Source organism: Bos grunniens, chromosome 3 (genome assembly GCF_055505025.1).
Source record: "Bos grunniens cultivar Pamir isolate PY7600 chromosome 3, Bosgru_T2T1.0, whole genome shotgun sequence".
NCBI lineage: Eukaryota > Metazoa > Chordata > Mammalia > Artiodactyla > Bovidae > Bos > Bos grunniens.
In genome coordinates this window covers 96,807,915-96,828,170 of record NC_141167.1, presented here as the reverse complement: position 1 = coordinate 96,828,170, position 20,256 = coordinate 96,807,915, and positions in this window count along the sequence as shown.

Here is a 20,256-nt window from a genome sequence, read left to right as displayed (position 1 = left end):
CTTGGAGGTGGTGTCTGGAAATTCTCCCAGCATGACTGGGAGGCTTGAAGCAAACCATTGCGGCCTATTCATCAGAAGCATCATGTGTTTCGACCTCAAACACAGCCTGTGGCATTCACTGTCACAGGACAAAGGGTTTGACCCCATTCCTACACACCAGTGCTCACCAAACACTCATGCTGTTGCATTACCTTGAGAAACATTTATTCATTAATTTTTGCATTTACAGTAGGCCAGGTATTGGACTTTATGGGATTTGAAAAGTCTGGAAAGTGACTGCAAGAAAAGAGCTGCAAATATTTAAATATTTGTAAAATAAGGCATGTGAGCATTCTGAAAGACAAAAGGGTACCTTGGGTACCAAGGTAGCCAGGGTACCTTGACACACCTTCTTACTTGAACCCCCTACACTCTGCCTCGCTCTAATTTACATTCTTCTAAGAATTTGCTTGTGTTCGTCTTGAATGCATTTAATTCTATCATATGTGTGGTTACTTATTACTCATTTCATCTGGCAGGTTGTTCAGATACGTGCCTTACTCATCCTGGTTATCGCCCAGAGCACCAAAAATGGTGATTTCTTTTAGTAAACACTTGTTGAATAAAGAAACGGTGACTAAATGAACCACCAGTGCTTACATATAATTAATATAGGTTTAAAAATTCTCAAGTGACGAGGCCAAGAAACTGTTTGAGGCGACTAGGACTAAGCATTGTCTCCGGGTAGTCTCAGATGATCATGGTGTCACAGGCATGTGGAATAATGATGAGACTCATGCTTGTTTACAGAGAAAAGTATAAAATTTACTTGCATGAAAATTTCTGTGCAGGCAAGTGGAGATGTCCCCATTAAGTAAAAACTGCAAAGTTATCTCTGTATTTACCACAATAAAACATGCCCATATCTGGTATCTCTGGCTTTTCTCTTAAATAGCAACACACTATTTTCTCTTCAAGTCCAGTCTTGATGTGAGAGCCACTAGCCGATTAACAGCAGCCTCTTTGGGACAGCTGAAGTTCCAGAGTCATGGGTCACTTATTGCCAGGTCTATCCTCCTTCCACATGGAAACCGATCTGCCAGTGTTCCCCAATGACCTCACGATTGCTAGGTCTAAAGGAGCCCTCTCCAACTTTGTGTATCTTGACTTATCTGCAGCAATTAGCCTGCCAGACCACGCTCTCCTTGGAAGGCTTTCTTTAGCTTCCTGTGATAACTGCAGTCTCCTAGTTTTCCTTCTCCTTTCAGACCACTCCTTCTCAAAGAAAAAGTCTACTTTTTGTTTGCTGTGCCTTGACTATGTGTCCAGGGTTTGTTGTCCCTTGTTTTCTCTTAAGCTATACACTCCTTTGAGTGCCTATGTCTTCTCTCACGGTTTTAAATATAATTTATCCTGCCTTCATATGTAATGTGAAGCTTCATAAATAATGCTCTCCAGATTTAGTCAATCCTACATTTTCCGTTTCTAAAATGCAGCTGGTATACGCATGAGGAAAATTCAATGTCAAAATCGGAAAAATAAAATAATACAAGCAGCATGATTCTGTGTTTGGAATCCCTGCATCCATCTTTTAGCCAAGGTTAGAAATCCACAAAGACTTGTCTGATAATCTGCCTGCCCCTCCCCTCCCATAACCTGTTCTTTCCTTTACCCTCCCTGGGCTGCTCTCTGAACTCTGCCTAGACTCCACTGTTGGGAAACTTGACAAACACTTCTTTCTGGCCAAGGGAAGTTGTCATCAAGTTTCACAGAAATTTTTCACCATTCAGAAAGAGTTTATGCTTTACCAAAAGAATTTACCTTGGGGCCCTTTTAAATAACCAACTCTCTAAGGAAATTTAATATCTGATTCAACTCTTCAAAATTAGATTTAGTCACATTTGAAAAACATGTCTATAGTTCTGTCTCACTTTACGTAACTAGCATGTCCCTGAAATATGTATAGATCAGATAGTTACATGCTGAATAATAGTTCAAATTATTAATCAACTTGCTAAGGAAAACAAATACTTTTAAAATGTAAATAAAAACATCTAATATATTGCTTGTGTAAATCTACACTTTATGTACTAAGTGTACTTATTTTTGGAGGCAGACTATGCACACCAGTAAATAAGAGAGAGAAGGACAGATTAACACTTGTTCAGGACCTGCCAGGTGTCAGGCATTATGCCAGGAACCGTGGCCTGCCATTGTTGCAGAGCTTAGGTTTTTGTTTTGTGTGTGACAGAATATACGTCAGAAAAGCAGTGTTTGTTCCACAGCAAAAAATGTTTTAGCTCCCCTACATCCAAATGCCTGTGACTCTGCTTTTTCAATACTGCCTTTACCCAGTAACTTATACCAGACAGACTCCTGGGTATGACTTTTCACTCAGGCCCTTCCCATCCCTCTCCTTTTCCTAAGATAGTTTCAAAGGGAAAAGTCTTATGGCTAAGCTTATTTACTATTAGGTGAAAGAAAAGTGAAAGACAGTAAAAATGTTAGTTGTTCAGTTGTGTTCGACTCTTTGCAACCCCATGGGCTATAGCCCACCAGGCTCCTTTGTCCATGGAATTCTCCAGGCAAGAGTACTACAGTAGGTAGCCATTCCCTTCTCTAGGGGATCTTCCTGACCCAGGGATCAAACCTGGGTCTCCAGCACTGCAAGCAGACTCTTTACCATCTGAGCCATGAGTTACTGATATAAAAATATCTATCTATCGATCTGTCCATATACATACATATATATATGCACATATATATGTATATACACATAATACATATTATATATAACACAGTATATATCATATAGAGACTGAGAGGGAGAGAGAAGAGATTTTATTTTTCAACCTTGGCTAATGATACAACCTACTTTAAGTGATAGTAACCACTTGATGTCCCTGGGATCTGATTCCTTCCATGTCTGTAGCTGCATGCAAGCCTTTTTGCTCCCATCTGGTCCCTGGGATAACCTCTTAATTCCACTTGTCACAAAGATGGCTATCTGTGGGCCACAGCTTCCACTCTTTGACAAGAGTTCCACAACTAGAAGCATAATGACGTGGGAAAACACCAGAGAACACTTAACTGCATTAACACTTAGAGAAGAACTCAGGCCCCACCCTCCATTCCTGATCACCTTCCAGCCATCTCCATCTACTAGCTACTCTGTGGGCTTGCAGATATGAACAGCAGCACTTGTATTAACAACTTGGCGGCTGCAGGAAGCCAGACCCCAGGAAGCAACAAGATATTTCCCTCAGGGAGGCCCTGGCTAGGGGCTTCCCTTCCTTTCCTGTGTCAACAAAGCCTTCGTTTCCTAACTCAGGCCATAGAATAAGCCAAATTCATGTTTTTCACCTTCCCTTCTGAATGGAAAGGGCCCTATTAGACAGAATTTATATAGCTATGTTGTGTTGATTTTACTCTCATTAATGGCTCCAACTCATAAAAAAAAGCATTGGAGGTTTTGAAAAAATGTATCTGAAAAATAAACAAATACACGAACTCTAGTTCTTATTCCAGAACATAGAACAAATGAAATACTCTGAGTAGGAGTGCCTAATTGTATTTCACATAGCATAACGAGTTAATAAATCACACAGCAGCTACATAAATATGTCTGTACTCTATGTGGAGAACAGTTAATAACAGCTAATGTAAATGGATGTTTATTTATTAAATAATGGGAACCCAGCAGTAATACAAAATAGGCTGCTCAAAATTTAAAGGAACACAAAACATGAAATCCTCATTACTTCTCAGTTGTTTAGTGTGGAAGAGTGAAGTGATAAGCAAACAGCAGCTATTCCACATTGTGTTTCGTTTGACACGCACACACACAATTGAACACACAGGCATAAATAGGCACACACATGGTTGGTGCTTGCATATTCCAGTTCTGCCTATTTCGAAGCAGAGGAAATCTTGTGCTTCATGCAGAGCTTCAATTTGACACTGAGACCTTATTTGCTATGGTAATCTTAGCCAATTCCATCACTCCAGCCAGATGTCTCCCAAACACCTTGTACATTTCATATTTGCCACTTAATCATATCATTGTCTTCAACTTCTTCCCACTTATCCACATTCTTCAGAAACTGTCCAAAACCCACTTTCTTTTTATGAAATCCTAGCTTCAAATGTCCAGTGTTTTTGTTTTTGTTTTTTTCCTTCTCATTTGAACTCTCAGTCTCTAATTATCTTTACCACTTACCCTTTTTCACATCATTTTCTATGAGGTCTTGTTACTTCTCTTGATATGTGTAAAGTTCTTACCTCCCCAAAAAACTGGACTATAAACTCTGGAATATGCTTCATAGCTGACTCTTCTCAGAACACTTTCCAGTACACTGCCCTGTATAGAGGAGGTACTAAGTAGGTTGATGCCAGAAATGAGATAAAACCAGAGAGAATTATGTATAGAGGTTATTTAAGTTACCACAACTGGACCAGAAGATTTAATAACAAAAACTGATTTCTAGTCATTGCTTTTTAAGGAAGATGGTAAATTCATCTCAATGGGGTAAATTTCTGGTTGGTATGTAGAGGAATTATAGATAGACTCTTAGTTAATAGAGTGCGAGCTGATCAAGTCAAGATGAGTGGCAATGCAAAGGTGTTTTATCTGTACATACGTGTACTATTTCATACACCGTGATCAGGGAAGTCTTCACTGATATGGGGAAACTTAAACAGAGGTCAGAAGGAAGTAAGAAAGCAAGCCACTGGCTTACATAAAGAGAGTTACAGGCAGGGTGCTCAGCAAGGCTTAAGATGGCAAGGTGCCTTGGTGTGTCTGAAGAACAGTAAAGAAGCCAGCATATGTTGAAGGGAATGAAGAAATAGTAGATAAAATCAGAGGGTTAGCTAGGGTCTAGATCACATAAGACCTTGAAGAGACTGGTTTCTACTCTGAGTAAGATCAGAAGTCACTGGAGTGTTTTGACTAGGGGAGAAAAATTACAGTTGAAGTTTGAAAATCTCAGTGTAAAACTGGATTTGTTGTCAACTTCAGTTGACAACTTTAGTGTCATGACACTCTATCATCATTGCTACATGCATGGGATTTTTTTAATGTTATTTTTTAAAAAACTAAATCCATGGAATTCCCTGAATGTCCAGTGGTTAGGACTCTGTGCTTTCACTGCTGAGGACACAGGTCCAATCCCTGTTTGGGGAATTAAGATTCCCCAAGCCACATGAAGTGGGCCAAAAAAAAAAAAATCTAAATGGATACACTTGAACTTACCATATAATCTAAAACTTTAGCTATAATTCTCAATGATAATTCTTTATTTACCATTAACTATTTATAGTAAATTGACTTGTCCTGTACTACCCTATCATTTAAAAATTAGTTCCTTAAGACTGATCTGTATATTGCAGATTTTATAAAAAGCTATATGTATAAATACATAGAAATGTAGACAGATCAGAATAACCATGCATCCTTTCATTGATAAACTAGTAATCAGCAGTGATTAACTAATGGCCATTTGTTTCATAAATTTCCCCACTCAATTTCATTTCACTTACAGATTACTTCTTATCCAATTTTATTTAAGTACAATTTGTATACAATAAAACCTACTACTTCAGCTCTGCATTTCTGTGAATTTTGACAGGTAATATCATTTTGTTACCTCCTTTACTATCAAGTTATCAAGACACAGAATTTTCCCATTACACCAAAGTTCCCTCAGAGTCAATTCTCTATCCTTAGCCCCATTCCCTGGTAATACTGTTCTCCATCCTTGTAGTTTTTCCTTTGTGAAAATGTAATATAAATATAGAAGAGGCAGAGGAACCAGAGGTCAAATTGCCAACATCCGATGGATCTTCAAAAAAGCAAGAGAGTTCCAGAAAAACATCTATTTCTGCTTTATTGACAACTCCAAAAACTTCATGTGGATCACAACAAACTATGAAAAATTCTTAAAGAAATCGGAATACCAGACCACCTTACCTGCCTCCTGAGAAATGTGTATGAGGCCAAGAAGCAACAGTTAGAACTGAACATGGAACAACAGACTGGTTCTGTAAAGGAAAAGAAGTACTTCAAGGCTGTATACTGTCACCCTGCTTATTTAACATATGCAGAGTACATCATGCAAAATGCTGGGCTGGATGAAGCACAAGCTGGAATCAAAATTGCCAGGAGAAATATCAATAACCTCAGACACGCAGATGAAATTACCCTTATGGCAGAAAGCAAAGAAGAACGAAAGAGACTCTTGATGAAACTGAAAGCGGAGAGTCAAAAACCTGGCTTAAAACTCAACATTCAGAAAACAAAAATCATGGCATCCAATCTCATCACTTCATGGCAAATAGACAGTGAAACAATGGAAACAGTGAGAGACTTTATTTTGGGGGGCTCCAAAATCACTGCAGATGGTGACTGTAGCCATGAAATTAAAAGATGCTTGCTCCTTGGAAGAAAAGCTATGACAAGCCTAGACAGCTACTAAAGAGCAGAGACATTGCCGACAAAGGTCTGTCTAGTCAAAGCTATGGTTTTTCCAGTAGTCATGTGGATGTGAGAGTTGGACTATAAAGAAGGCTGAATGCTGAAGAATTGCTGCTTTTGAACTGTGGTGTTGGAGAAGACTCTTGAGAGTCCCTTGGACTGCAAGGAGATCAAACCAGTCCATCCTAAAGGAAATCATCCCTGAATATTCATTGAAAGGACTGATGCTGAAGCTGAAACTCCAATACTTTGGCTACTCAATGCAAAGAAGTAACTAATTGGAAAAGACCCTGATGCTGGGAAAGATTGAAGGCAGGAGAAGGGGACAACTGAGGATGAGATGGTTGGATGGCATCACCAACTCAATGGACATGAGTCTGAGCAAGCTTCAGGAGTTGGTGATGGACAGGGAAGCCTGGTGTGCTGCAGTCTATGGGGCGGCAAAGAGTCAGACATGACTGAGTGACTGAACTGATACAATATGTAGTCTGTATATGAATCTGGCTTCTTTTACTTAGTCTAACGCTTTTGACATTCATATACATTGTCAAAAATAACTGTAATTCATTATTTTCTATTGCTAAGCAATATTCCATTGAGTAAATATAGCATATTTGTTATCTTTCATTTTTTCCACTTTTTTGGGGGGCAATTGTTAATAAATAAATATACTCCCAACATCCACATAGAGTTGTTTTTTTTTTTAATTTTTTAACTCCACAACACTGTATTGGTTTTGCCACACACCAAAATGAATCCGCCACAGGTACACATGCACTCCCCACCCTGAACCCTCCCCCCACCCCAACACCATCCCCTGGGTCATCCCAGTGCACCAGCCCCAGGCATCCAGCACCGGGCATCGAACCCAGACCGGCGACTCGCCTCACACATGATATCATACATGTTTCAATGCCATTCTCCCAAATCATCCCATCTTCTCCCTCTCCTACAGAGTCCAAAAGACTGTTCTATACATCAGTGTCTCTTTTGCTTTCTCGTATACAGGGTTATTGTTACCATCTGTCTAAAGTCCATATATATGCGTTAGTATACTGTATTGGTGTTTTTCTTTCTGGCTTACTTCACTCTGTATAGTAGGCTCCAGTTTCATCCACCTCATTAGAACTGATTCAAATGTTTTTGTATGGGTTTATATCTTCATTTCCCTTGAGTAAATATCTGAGAGATTGTTGAGTTGTATAGCAGTTTACATTAAACTTAATAAGAAACTACTAAAGTGTTTTCCAAAATGGCGGAATCATTTTGCATTTTCACCAGCAATGTACACTGCCCCGTATCCATGCCAGCATCCAAATAAGAAGCAATGGGATTTAACTGTGATTTAAATAAGAATATCCCTAATAAATGATGATGCTGATCACCTTTTCATTTGCTTATTTACCAACCATATCTAATTTTTAGTGAAGTATCTGTTCAAACCTTTTATTCATTTTTAGTGATATGTTTTGTTAATATCGAGTTTTGAGAATTCTTTATATATCTTTATCGTATCTGTATATTATAAATATTTTCTCCCATTCTGAGAATTATCTTATTTATTTTCCTCTGTCTCTTTCAAATAAGAACCTTTAAAATTTGATGAAGCCTACTTTGTCCATTTTTAGTTTTATAAGTCATGATATTTGTGTCTAAGAAATCTCTGCCTGATCTAAGGTCACAAACATTTTCTCCACTGTGTTCTTCTAAAAGTTTAATAGTTTCAGGTTTTATATTTAAATCTACAATCTATTTTGAGCTACATTTTACAATATATTGTGAAATATGATTCCAGGTTCATTTCTGTTTTTTGCATACATATGTACAATTATTCCACACTATTTGTGGGAATGCTCAAACTACTGCACAATTGCACTCATCTCACATGCTAGTAAAGTAATGCTCAAAATTCTCCAGCCAGGCTTCAGCAATATGTGAACCATGAACTTCCTGATGTTCAAGCTGGTTTTAGAAAAGGCAGAGGAACCAGAGATCAAATTGCCAACACCTGCTGGATCATGGAAAAAGCAAGAGAGTTCCAGAAACACATCTATTTCTGCTTTATTGACTATGCCAAAGCCTTTGACTGTGTGGATCACAATAAACTGTGGAAATTCTGAAAGAGATGGGAATACCAGACCACCTGATCTGCCTCTTGAGAAATTTGTATGCAGGTCAGGAAGCAACAGTTAGAACTGGACATGGAACAACAGACTGGTTCCAAATAGGAAAAGGAGTACATCAAGGCTGTATATTGTCACCCTGTTTATTTAACTTATATGCAGAGTACATCATGAGAAATGCTGGACTGGAAGAAACACAAACTGGAATCAAGATTTCCAGGAGAAATATCAATAACCTCAGATATGCAGATGACACCACCCTTATGGCAGAAAGTGAAGAGGAACTCAAAAGCCTCTTGATGAAAGTGAAAGTGGAGAGTGAAAAAGTTGGCTTAAAGCTCAACATTCAGAAAAAGAAGATCATGGCATCTGGTCCCATCACTTCATGGGAAAGAGATGGGGAAACAGTGGAAACAATGTCAGACTTTATTTTTCTGGGCTCCAAAATCACTGCAGATGGTGACTGCAGCCATGAAGTTAAAAGACACTTACTCCTTGGAAGGAAAGTTATGACCAACCTAGATAGCATATTCAAAAGCAGAGACATTACTTTGCTAACAAAGGTTCATCTAGTCAAGGCTATGGTTTTTCCTGTGGTCATGTATGGATGTGAGAGTTGGACCGTGAAGAAGGCTGAGCGCCAAAGAATTGATGCTTTTAAACTGTGGTGTTGGAGAAGACTCTTGAGAGTCCCTTGGACTGCAAGGAGATCCAACCAGTCCATTCTGAAGGAGATCAGCCCTGGGATTTCTTTGGAAGGACTGATGCTAAAGCTGAAAGTCCAGTACTTTGGCCACCTCATGCGAAGAGTTGACTCATTGGAAAAGACTCTGATGCTGGGAGGGATTGGGGGCAAGAGGAGAAGGGGACGACAGAGGATGAGATGGCTGGATGGCCTCACTGACTCGATGGACATGAGTCTGAGTGAACTCCGGGAGTCGGTGATGGACAGGGAAGCATGGCATGCTGTGATTCATGGGGTCGCAAAGAGTTGGACACGACTGAGCGACTGATGTGATCTGATCTGATTTGTGGGAAAGACTTCATTTTTCACTGAATTCCCTTGGCACCTTTGTAAGAAATCAGTTGGACATAGATGTGGGGATCTATTTTTATACTCTGTTCTGTTCCATTGATCCATGTGTCTATTCTTTCATCAATACCCCAATGTCTTAATCATTGAGTAAATAATCAATGAAGATTTATAATGAGTGTTGAAAACAGATAGTGTAGGTCCTCAACCTTTGGTCTTCTTTTTCCAAAAGTGTTTTTGTCATTCTAAGTCCTTAGTATTTCCACATAAATTTTAAGATCAACTTATAATTTTCTTTAAAAATTTTCTAGTAGTTATATTGGAGTTGCATTAAAATTATAGATCAACTTAGGACAAATTTCTATCTTAATAATATTGAATCTTAATTCATGAATATGAATATTTCTCTATTTAGATAATTTTTCTCAGCAATGGTTTATCATTTTTAGTGTATAAGTTTTGCATTTCCTTTGTTAAAGTCAGTCCTATTTTATTTTTTTAATATTATAGATGAAATTGTTTTAATTTCATTTCCAATTAGCCAGTGGTAATATATAGATATTTAATTTATTGTTTACATTGATCTTTCATTCAGCAATCTTGTTGAACTTATTAATTCTATTAGCTGTTTTCCCTACAGATACCATCAGATTTGCTAAATGGACTATCATGTAATAAATGAAAAAAAGTTTAATATGGTTGTCTTTTATTTCTTTTTTTTATCTTATGGTATAAACTGGAACCTCCTCTATAATGTAGAAGAGAAAATGTTGACAGTGGACATCCTTGGTTTGTTCTTGGTCTTAGAGGAAAACTTTCAGGCATTCACCATTAAGAATGATGCTAGCTGTAAGTTTTCTTAATATATGTCTTTTGTTTTTTTCTGATTGAGGCAGTTTTCTTTTCTTTCTATTTTGTTGAGCGCATCTATCATTAATAAAGATTAAATTCTGTCAAATGGCTCTTCTGTGTTTATTGAGACATTCAGGTTGTCTTTATTTTTTTATTGCATTCCTGGGATAAATTCCACTTATTTATGTTATATGCTTCTTTTTAAATGTTGCATTCAGTTTTCTATTTTATAAAAAGATGTTTGCACCTATATTTATAAGGGATATTGGTCTGTACTTCATTTGAGACATTTTTGGCTTTGGCATCAGAGTGATACTGGCTGCACAGAATGTGTTTGGAAGTGTTTCCCTCTCCTCTATTGTCTGTAAAAGTGTGCAGGATTCAGTTTTTTTTAATTCTTCAAATATCTGAAATAATTTAATAGTGAAGTAATTTAAAACTAGTCTTTAAATTGTGGTAAGATTTTAAATTTACATAATATAAATTTAAATTAAAAAATTTTTAATTGTGTATTTTTTCATTTCATATCAGTTGTCTAATCTGTTGGCATAAAGTATTTCATGACATACCATTATAATACTTTTAATTTTGTAGGTACAGTAGTGATATACCTTTCATTCCTGAGTTTGATAATCATCTTCTTTTTGTCTGATTGGTCTAGTTAAAGTTTTTTGAATTAATTTTTTTCTAGGCATTTTGTGCTACTATTGAGAGGTGTGCTATTGAGAGGTGTATTACATCCACATATGTTACAAACCTAAAATACAGCATTATAATTAATGCTTTTCATAATTTTACTTTTAAAGAAAGAGAATAAAAAAGATATATCAATTCAGGTTGAATAATTTCTATTTATCTATCTTCAAGTTCATTGATTCTTTCTTCTGCCATCTCAAACCTAATGCTGAGACTATGTAATGGATTATTGTTTTGATATAGCATTTTTCACCTCTAGAATTTCCCCTTGTTTTAAAAACATACTTTCCTTTAACTAGTCTTTGAAAATATTTATAAGTGCTTTGAAATGTGTGTCTTCTAAACCTAACATATGGACATACTTAGAGACAGTTTTATTGAGTACTTGTAAGTAGGGTAACACTTCCCTCTTTCTTTATATCTCACAATTTCTTGTTGGAAGTGAACATTTAGCAATTCTGGATTCCGAGGATTTTCCCCTCTCAGTGGTGGTGGTGTTTTCTTTTTCTTCCTTTGTGGATGATGTTCTTTTCATGTAACTTGCCTGATCTGTGGAATCTCACTCCCATAATGTGTAACTGCTGTTGGTTCTTGCTGAGTTTATTTTTATATTTTTATTTTCAAAATTTTAGCCTTGCTTTCTAGGGATCATTACTGTTTCTAAAGAGCTCAATGCTAAGAAATTTTACTCAAACATCTTCAGCACTGTCTTCTACCCTCTGTCAACGAATCTGCGTGTAGGTTTCATAGTACATTCAAAGTGCAAGCAGTTTTCAAGCCTTCCACCACTTTTACTTCCAGAAACTTTCAGGTCAGGTCCCTCCTCTATGTGCACAGAGTTGAGCAGTCAGCCAGGATGTATGAAAAGCTTACCAAGTTCTTTTTATCATTTTCTCCCTGTTAAGTTTCTGGCTAGTCCTCTAGTTTTCCCCTTATCCCAACAGAGTCTGTGACCATAGGCTAATAGGGTTATAGGCCTTCTCTGTTCATTTCCTACTGAGCTTGCTACTTTTACTGACAATGCCTCCAAAGGAAGGTAGCTCTCAGCAACAGAAAATCTGCTGGCTTCAGGGCCAGCAGATTTTCTGCTTTCTTTTGGGGAACTATCTTGCCAGCGGAACTAGAGAATGGATGAAAGCAGCTGCAAATTAAGTAAGGCACGTATTCCCAGTGTTCTTACCCAATGTTAAGTAGTTTTTCATGAATAAACACTTCTAAGTGTTTTGGTCAGTTTCAAGAGCCATTAATCAAAACTTCTGGCAATTTTGTCCAGTGTTACTTATTTGAGGGGTAATTTGTAGAGTTCCTTGTTCTGTCGTAGATAGAAGTCCTCCTGCTATTGTTCTTCTTGTCATATTATACTGGCTAGGACAGTTGAATAGGAATAAGTGAACAGACAGCCTTCTCCCATCCTTGTTCTTAAAAAAGAAACTTCTAATATTTCACCATGAAAAATAATATTTTCTAGATATTTTTGTGGATATACATTATTTAAGAAGCTCACTTCTTGCTGATTGTTTTTTTAAATCATTGATTGGATGCTTAATTGTATAAAAAGTTTTTACTACAACTATTATAATTGTATAATTTTTTTCTCCTTTATTCTATTAATATGGTGAGTTTATACTGATTGCTTTCCAAATGTTAAGCTAACTCTGCATTCCTAGAATAAATCCAATTTAGTCACTGTATATTATCCTGTTGTGTATGTAATTGCAAGAGAGTGATTATGATGATGAACTGGAATATCTAAACTAGTTTATGAAGGAGGTGAGGTTATAAGGTACTGAAAATCATGCAAAAGTGTTTTTTTGTATGATAAATATCAAAGAATTGATAGGAATCAGGGTACTAAAGTAAATCATGTTGAGAGACAGGAGCCACTGACTAGAGAGTAATATATTTAAAGTTGAGATTATATGTGTGTGCACTTATTGTTAATGACGAGGTATAGGGAAGAACATGTGTGAGTGGCTAATGTGGAGTGGGAGACAATCTTATTAGAGATGGGAAGCTCAGGAAACTGTGTAGGAGATGGAGTAAAAGAATTATCTATGAATATTGTCATGAAAATATGACAGGAGTAGATTTACGATGCCTCTTCTCTTGCATCTTTTTTAAAAACCTACAGACCTCTGTATTAGTCTCCCTAATTCATAGAAGACTTTAGTTACAGGGGCTTTCAGAGGTGAGAACAGCCAGAGTAGACCGCAGCATAATCAAGCACAAACAATAACAATAATGATAATGCAAAATAAAGCCAAGTGCTATTTCTCTAAGGGTCTCAAAACCCCTTCCAGGACCTCTCCCTCTCAAATGGCCTTCAAGAACAGCAACATACAGGTCACACTCACCTTCTGAGATAGTCCACACTCTATGGAGTGTGTTTCTATTTAAATAAATCCAATTCTTACCAACAAAAAGAATAGAATATACACAATCATCTACATTTTACATTGAGAAATCATGTAAATATGTTTTAACTAATTATAAAAATAATTTCCTCCAATTTTAATTAGAAATAAATAATTGTTTGAAATATTTTTCCACATCTTGACTTAGTACAAAACATCTTAGGTTGTTAGTTAGTCACTGTTTTCTTCTTTAAGATGAGAAGTTGTGTATAGAAAGGTTTGATTTTGATGCTTTAAAAAGTTAGACTCCTGGGTTATTTTTTTTTTTTTTACATTTACATCAGTGAGCCTTATGACATTACCTTTTCTCTTTTATCAAATTCACTACATATAATTAAATTTTGTCCCATGCCATGCCTTTTAGGCTCTGGCCTGTGGCTAATGAGGTCGAGTTTCCTTTCAAATGGCATAGAAGAAAAGGGTTATATACGTGTTATAGGTTTAATTTTTCCCTCTGTCTTAAAATCAATATTTTTTTAGGATCATCCACGAGTCACACAAGGCTTGGTTTGGGGGGTTTATTTTGGGAGGGATATGTTAGTTAATATAGTTGTATAAACATCTGGTTCCTTTGGCAGATGGTTTTCTATTGGTTGGTGCCGAGAGCAAATGGTGGGAACAAATGCAGTGGAGGTATGAAGGTACTCATGAGCCTTAGTTGACCCTTTCTTAACCAGTTAGAGAAGAAAAGGCCTTTTGGAAAGCTGGCATTGGGTGATGAAGTCGGGCTGTATATGTCACTTACAGATTAGGTGGCCTTTGGCTAGTCTTTCACTGTTCAGACCTTCAGTTTGCTCAGTTGTAAAACAAGGATAATATAGTTCACCCTGACTACTCCTGAGGAGTAGGACTATATTGAGGCACTAAAAATATAAGTAATGTTCAAAATGGGACCTGGTTAAACTTAAAAGCTTTTGTACAGAAAAGGAAACTATAAGCAAGGTGAAAAGATAACCCACAGAATGGGAGAAAATAATAGCAAATGAAACAACGGACAAAGGATTAATTTTCAAAATATATAAGCAGCTCATACAACTCAATACCAGAAAAGCTAACAACCCAATCAAAAAGTGGGAAAAAGACCTAAACAGATATTTCTCCAAGGAAGACATACAGATGGCTAGCAAACACAAGAAAAGATGCTCAACATCACTCATTATTAAAGAAATGCAAATCAAAACTACAATGAGATACCACCTCACACCAGTCAGAGTGGCCATCATCAAAGTGTCTACAAACAGTAAATGCTGGAGAGAGTGTGGAGTAAGGGAATGCTCTTGCACTGCTTCTGGGAATGAAAATTGATACAGACACTATGGAAGACAGTATGGAGATGCCTTAGAAAACTAGGAATAAAACCACTATATGACCCAGCAATCCCACTCCTAGGCATATACCCTGAGGAAACCAAAACTGAAAAAGATACATGTATCCCATTGTTCACTGCAGCACTATTTACTATAGCTAGAACATGGAACCAACCTAGTTGTCCATCAACAGATGAATGGATAAAGAAGTTGTATGTATACACAATGGAATATTACTCAGCCATAAAAAGGAACACATTTGAGTCAGTTCTAATGAGGTGGATGAACCTAGAGCCTATAATACAGAGTGAAGTAAGTCAGAAAGAGAAAGATAAATATCATATTCTAATGCACATATATGGAATCTAGAAAAATGGTACTGAAAAATTTATTTGCAGGGCAGCAATGGAGAAACAGACATAGAGAATAGACTTAAGGACGTGGGGAGAGGGGAGGAGAGGGTGAGATGTTTGGAGAGAGTAACATGGAAACTTACATTACCATATGTAAAACAGATAGCCAATGGGAATTTGCTGTATGTCTCAGGAAACTCAAAACAGGGACTCATATCAATCTAGAGGGGTGGGATGGGGAGGGAGATGGAAAGGAGGTTCAAAGGGAGGGTATATATGTACACCTATTGCTGATTCATGTTGAGGTTTGACAGAAAGCAATAAAATTCTGTAAAGCAATTATCCTTCAGTTAAAAAATAAATTAAAAAAAAAATTAGTGCTGTCCCATTTATGGGTGGTTTTTCCCTTCTGTTTTCTGTGCTTTAAACAAAATGAAAATTAATTTCCAATAAGTAATAAAAAAGTTATCAGGAAAAATAGTCATTTATGTCAAAAAATATAAGTAATGTTCATTATGTGATTTCCAATGTTCATTTTGAGTCTGATATCCCTTCTTTCTGCTCTTTCTGAAGGAACCCAGTCTGACATCCTCCAGTCATGTATCTGTGTTAGAATAGGGTTGGAAGGTGGCAGGAATGTTAGGTCTGGGTTTTCACTTTACACAGACAGCCCCCTGACACAATGTCTGGGATAGAACTGATGCTCACACATGAATGAATGACTAAGTTGTGAACTACACTGAATTCATTAATTGCTGTTCATTGTTGTTCAGTTGCTCAGTCATGTTTGATTCTTTGCAACCCCATGGACTGCAGCATGCCAGGCTTCCCTGTCCTTCACCATCTCCCGGAGCTTGCTCAAACTCATGTCTGTCAGGTCGGTGATACCATCCAACCATCTTGTCTTCTGTTGTCCCCTTCTCTTCCTGCCTTCACTCTTTCCCAACGTCAGCATCTTTTCTAATAAGTCAGATGTGAAACATCAGGTGGTCAGAGTATTGGAGCTTCAGCTTCAGTATCACTCCTTCCAATGAATATTCAGGATTCATTTCCTTTAGGATTCACTGGTTTGATCTCCTTGCAGTCCAAAGGTCTCTCAAGAGTCTTCTCCAACACCACAGTTCAAAAGCAAGAATTCGTCAGCATTCAGCCTTCTTTTATGGTCCAATGGTCACATCCATACATGACTACTGGAAAAACCACAGCTTTAACTATATGGACCTTTGTCAGCAAAGTAATGTCTCTGCTTTTTAATATGCTGTCTAGGTGTGTCATAGCTTTTCTTCTAAGGAGCAAGCATCTTTTAATTTCATGGCTGCAGTCACCATCTGCAGTGATTTTGGAGCCCCCCAAAATAGCCTCTCACTGTTTCCCCAGCTATTTGCCATGAAGTGATGGCATAGGATGCTATGATCTTAGTTTTTTGAATATTGAGTTTTAAGCCAGCTTTTTCACTCTCCTCTTTCAACTTCATCAAGAGGCTCTTTAGTTCCTCTTCACTTTCTGCCATAAGGGTGGTATCATCTGCATACCTGAGATTATTGATATTTCTCCCAGGAATCTTGATTCCAGCTTGTGCTTCATCCAGCTCAGCATTTCACATGATATACTCTGCATATAAGTTAAATACGCAGGGTGACAATATACAACCTTAACATACATACTCCTTTCCCAAATTGGAACCAGTTTGTTGTTCCATATCCAGTTCTAACTGTTGCTTCTTGACCTGCACACAGGTTTTTCAGGAGGCAGGAATTTATTAATATTTCTCCCCAACATTAGCATCTAGGACCTTCTGGCTTCAAGGCCATATTTTCCTGACCGATATTTCTAATTCTGGAGATTAGGTGGGGGCACATGTTTATGCTGAACAATTATGAATGCTTTGTTAGTGGATAGTCTTAGGCAAAACAATATTGAGCAATATCCTAAGATAGAATGCTCTGATAAATTCTTCAGCTGTATTCTACTGATGTTTTCTGGTCATTTTCATCCAGCAATAAGTGGGGTCACCCTTACTGAAAATCAATTTTGGTTTATTTCTGGGCTCTCTATTCTGTTCCATTGATCTATGTGTTTGTTTATGTGCTAGTACTGTTCTGTTTTGATTACTATAGCTTTATAGTACTGTCTGAAGTCAAGGAGGATGGTACCTTCAACTTTGTTTTTTTTTTCTCAAGATTGCTTTGCCTATTCAAAGTCTTTTGTGGTCCCATCAAATTTTAGGATTATTTGTTCCAACTCATTCATTGCTTCCAATCATTTTTATTTATTTATTTTTTGGTGGACTCTAGGGTTTTCTATATTTAATATCATGTCATCTGAAAATAGGAATAGCTTTATTTCTTCCCTTCCAATTTGGATATTTTTTGTTTCTTCTTCATGTTTGACTGTTGTGGATGAGACCTCCAACAGTGTGTTAAATAGAAATGGTGAGAGTGGGCATCTTTGCCTTATTCCTGATCTTAGAGGAAAAGCTTTCAATTTTTGACCATTGACTATGATGTTTCGTTATAAATGGCCTTTATTATGTTGAGGTATGTTCCTTCTATACTGACTTTGTTGAGTTTTTATCATGAATGGATGTTGAATTTTTTCAAACTTTTTCTACATCTATTGAGATGATCATGTGATTTTTCTTTGTTTACATGGTATATCACATTGATTGCTTTGCAGATACTGAACCATTTTTGAAGTCTCCTATGTTCCTGTGGCATTTCTTCTGATCTCTTGAACTCTCATAGTTTATCTTGAGACTTAGCACTAGCTTACGATGTGTTCCATTTGTCACATGAATTGTTTCCTAAAGTTATTCCTCTATATTAAATGGAAGTTCAGCCATTGGGAGGTGCTTCGATCTTTTTAATTTTTCCTTCTACTTTCCCCCTTTTATTCTAATCATCCTTCTCCTTAGATATATCCTCAAAACCAAGCCCTAAATCTATCTCTAGTAAACTGCCACCCTGCAGTTCAGAATGAACCATTCTCAGATATCCTCCACTCTGCTTTTTTGAGATTACTCTCTAACACTAAAATAGGGATCAAGCTCCATTTTAAAAATAGCCAGGACTAGGATCTAGTAAGTTTTACCCATGAGAACATGGACCTTGACTGAGTGATCTGACTGGTGCAGGGAGACTAACCAGAAGACAAAAGCTTTATCTAAACTGGTGCTAGCTCATCTGTCGGGGAGAAGCAGTTTACCCCCACCCCCATCACCCCAATCAAAGCTCGTCCCCTTTATCCTATACACATGCACTTTATTGAGCTAAAGCTGTAGAACAGCGCAGCCTTGATTTATGAGGGCTGCATTTCTTCCCTGATCCTGGCTGGCACAGTGCTGGAGTCTTTGCTTTTATGTGTCCACATTAGGGGCAACTGGCGACCAGCTGTTGGAAACTGGTCTAAGAAAATAATAAAAATAAAAATACGCACGGACTATCCTGTCAGTCCAGGTTCTTGGTACCTGCCATCAGCCTTGGAATAAATAAGAGGGCCTTTCCCCTTTGGAATGAGATTTCTCTATGACAAACAGATTTATATTGTGCTGGAATGATTGGTAGGTACCAAGGGGGTCTTGCCTGAGAGCTAAGTTAATAATTGAGACTGTTAGAACAATAACTCACATAGTCCCCACCCCCTTTATCCCTGAAGGGTCTCCAAGTACTACACATGCAGCGTACTCCCAAGCCTGGGGTCCTGCTAAACCCAGCTGTGACTGGGGTAAAAGGTAAACAGCTGGGAGAGACTGGACACAGGAGTGCTAACATTCTATGAGTCTCCCCACTCAGGCGAGGGGTTGCCATGGGGGCAGGAGCCAATGGCAGGAAAAAAGGGCAAGTTGTTTGGCAGGAGGGGCTCCCTCACATTCATGAGTACTGCTGTAGAGAGGGAAAAAGGAAAGAAGTCTCTTCAAAGGAAAAATTCTCTAAATGTTCTGAATCATGGGTCCTTCCTAAGTATTTTGTGTACTCTATATGGGATACATGTAAACCACCTCAGGTTATTTATTTAACTTTATTTGCTGCAACTTTGAAGAAGGACTTGAGACGGCTTATAGTCCTTCCAGAACAAAACAGTTGATATTTAAATAGATGAAATAATGTAGACTGAGGACGTATCAGGACCTTAAGCCAGCATCTGTCAAACCAATTTACTCAGTTTTGTTGGGTGTAAATAGGTATTTCTTGAAAAGGTTGTTCTATAATCAAACAAATTAAGTAAACTTTGGGTAGAAAAAAAAAATCTCTCTTTTTTTTTTTTTCCATGGTGTTCTATAGAACACACTTTGTAAAAAATGGACCTATGCCACAATGATGTCTGGAATGAAGCAGTAATTTAAGTTCCAAGCTCCTTAGGAATCAAAGCAAAAAGGACATTTAAGACAAAGGAATATAGACTTGCTCTTTAGATAGAATGACACTTTCTTAAAAAATAAATTTCAAAAGGGATTTATCCTGTGAATTATTATCCGAAGAGTCCTAGATAATTTAATGCGTGTTGTCATGAGCAGTGATTTTTTTTTAAGAAAAGGCAGACATGCTTTTATTATGGCCTTTTCTTCTTTTGACCCGTAACACAATGTACAGAACACTGAGAGGGCACCAAAACAAACAAACAAACAAACACACACACACAAGTTCCTAGAAGGAAGGATTGCCAGGTAAATTTAAATTTCAGATAACAAATGTTTCAGTTCAGTTCAGTCGCTCAGTCGTGTCCGACTTTTTGTGACCCCATGAATCACAGCACGCCAGGCCTCCCTGTCCATCACCAACTCCCAGAGTCCACCCAAACCCATGTCCATCAAGTCGGTGATGCTATCCAGCCATCTCATCCTCTGTCATCTCCTTCTCCTCCTGCCCCCAATCCTCCCAGCATCACGGTCTTTTCCAATGAGTCAACTCTTCAGATGGGTGGCCAAAGTACTGGAGTTTCAGCCTCAGCATCAGTCCTTCCAATGAACAACCAGGACTGATCTCCTTTAGGATGGACTGGTTGGATCTCCAAATGTTTAGCATGTC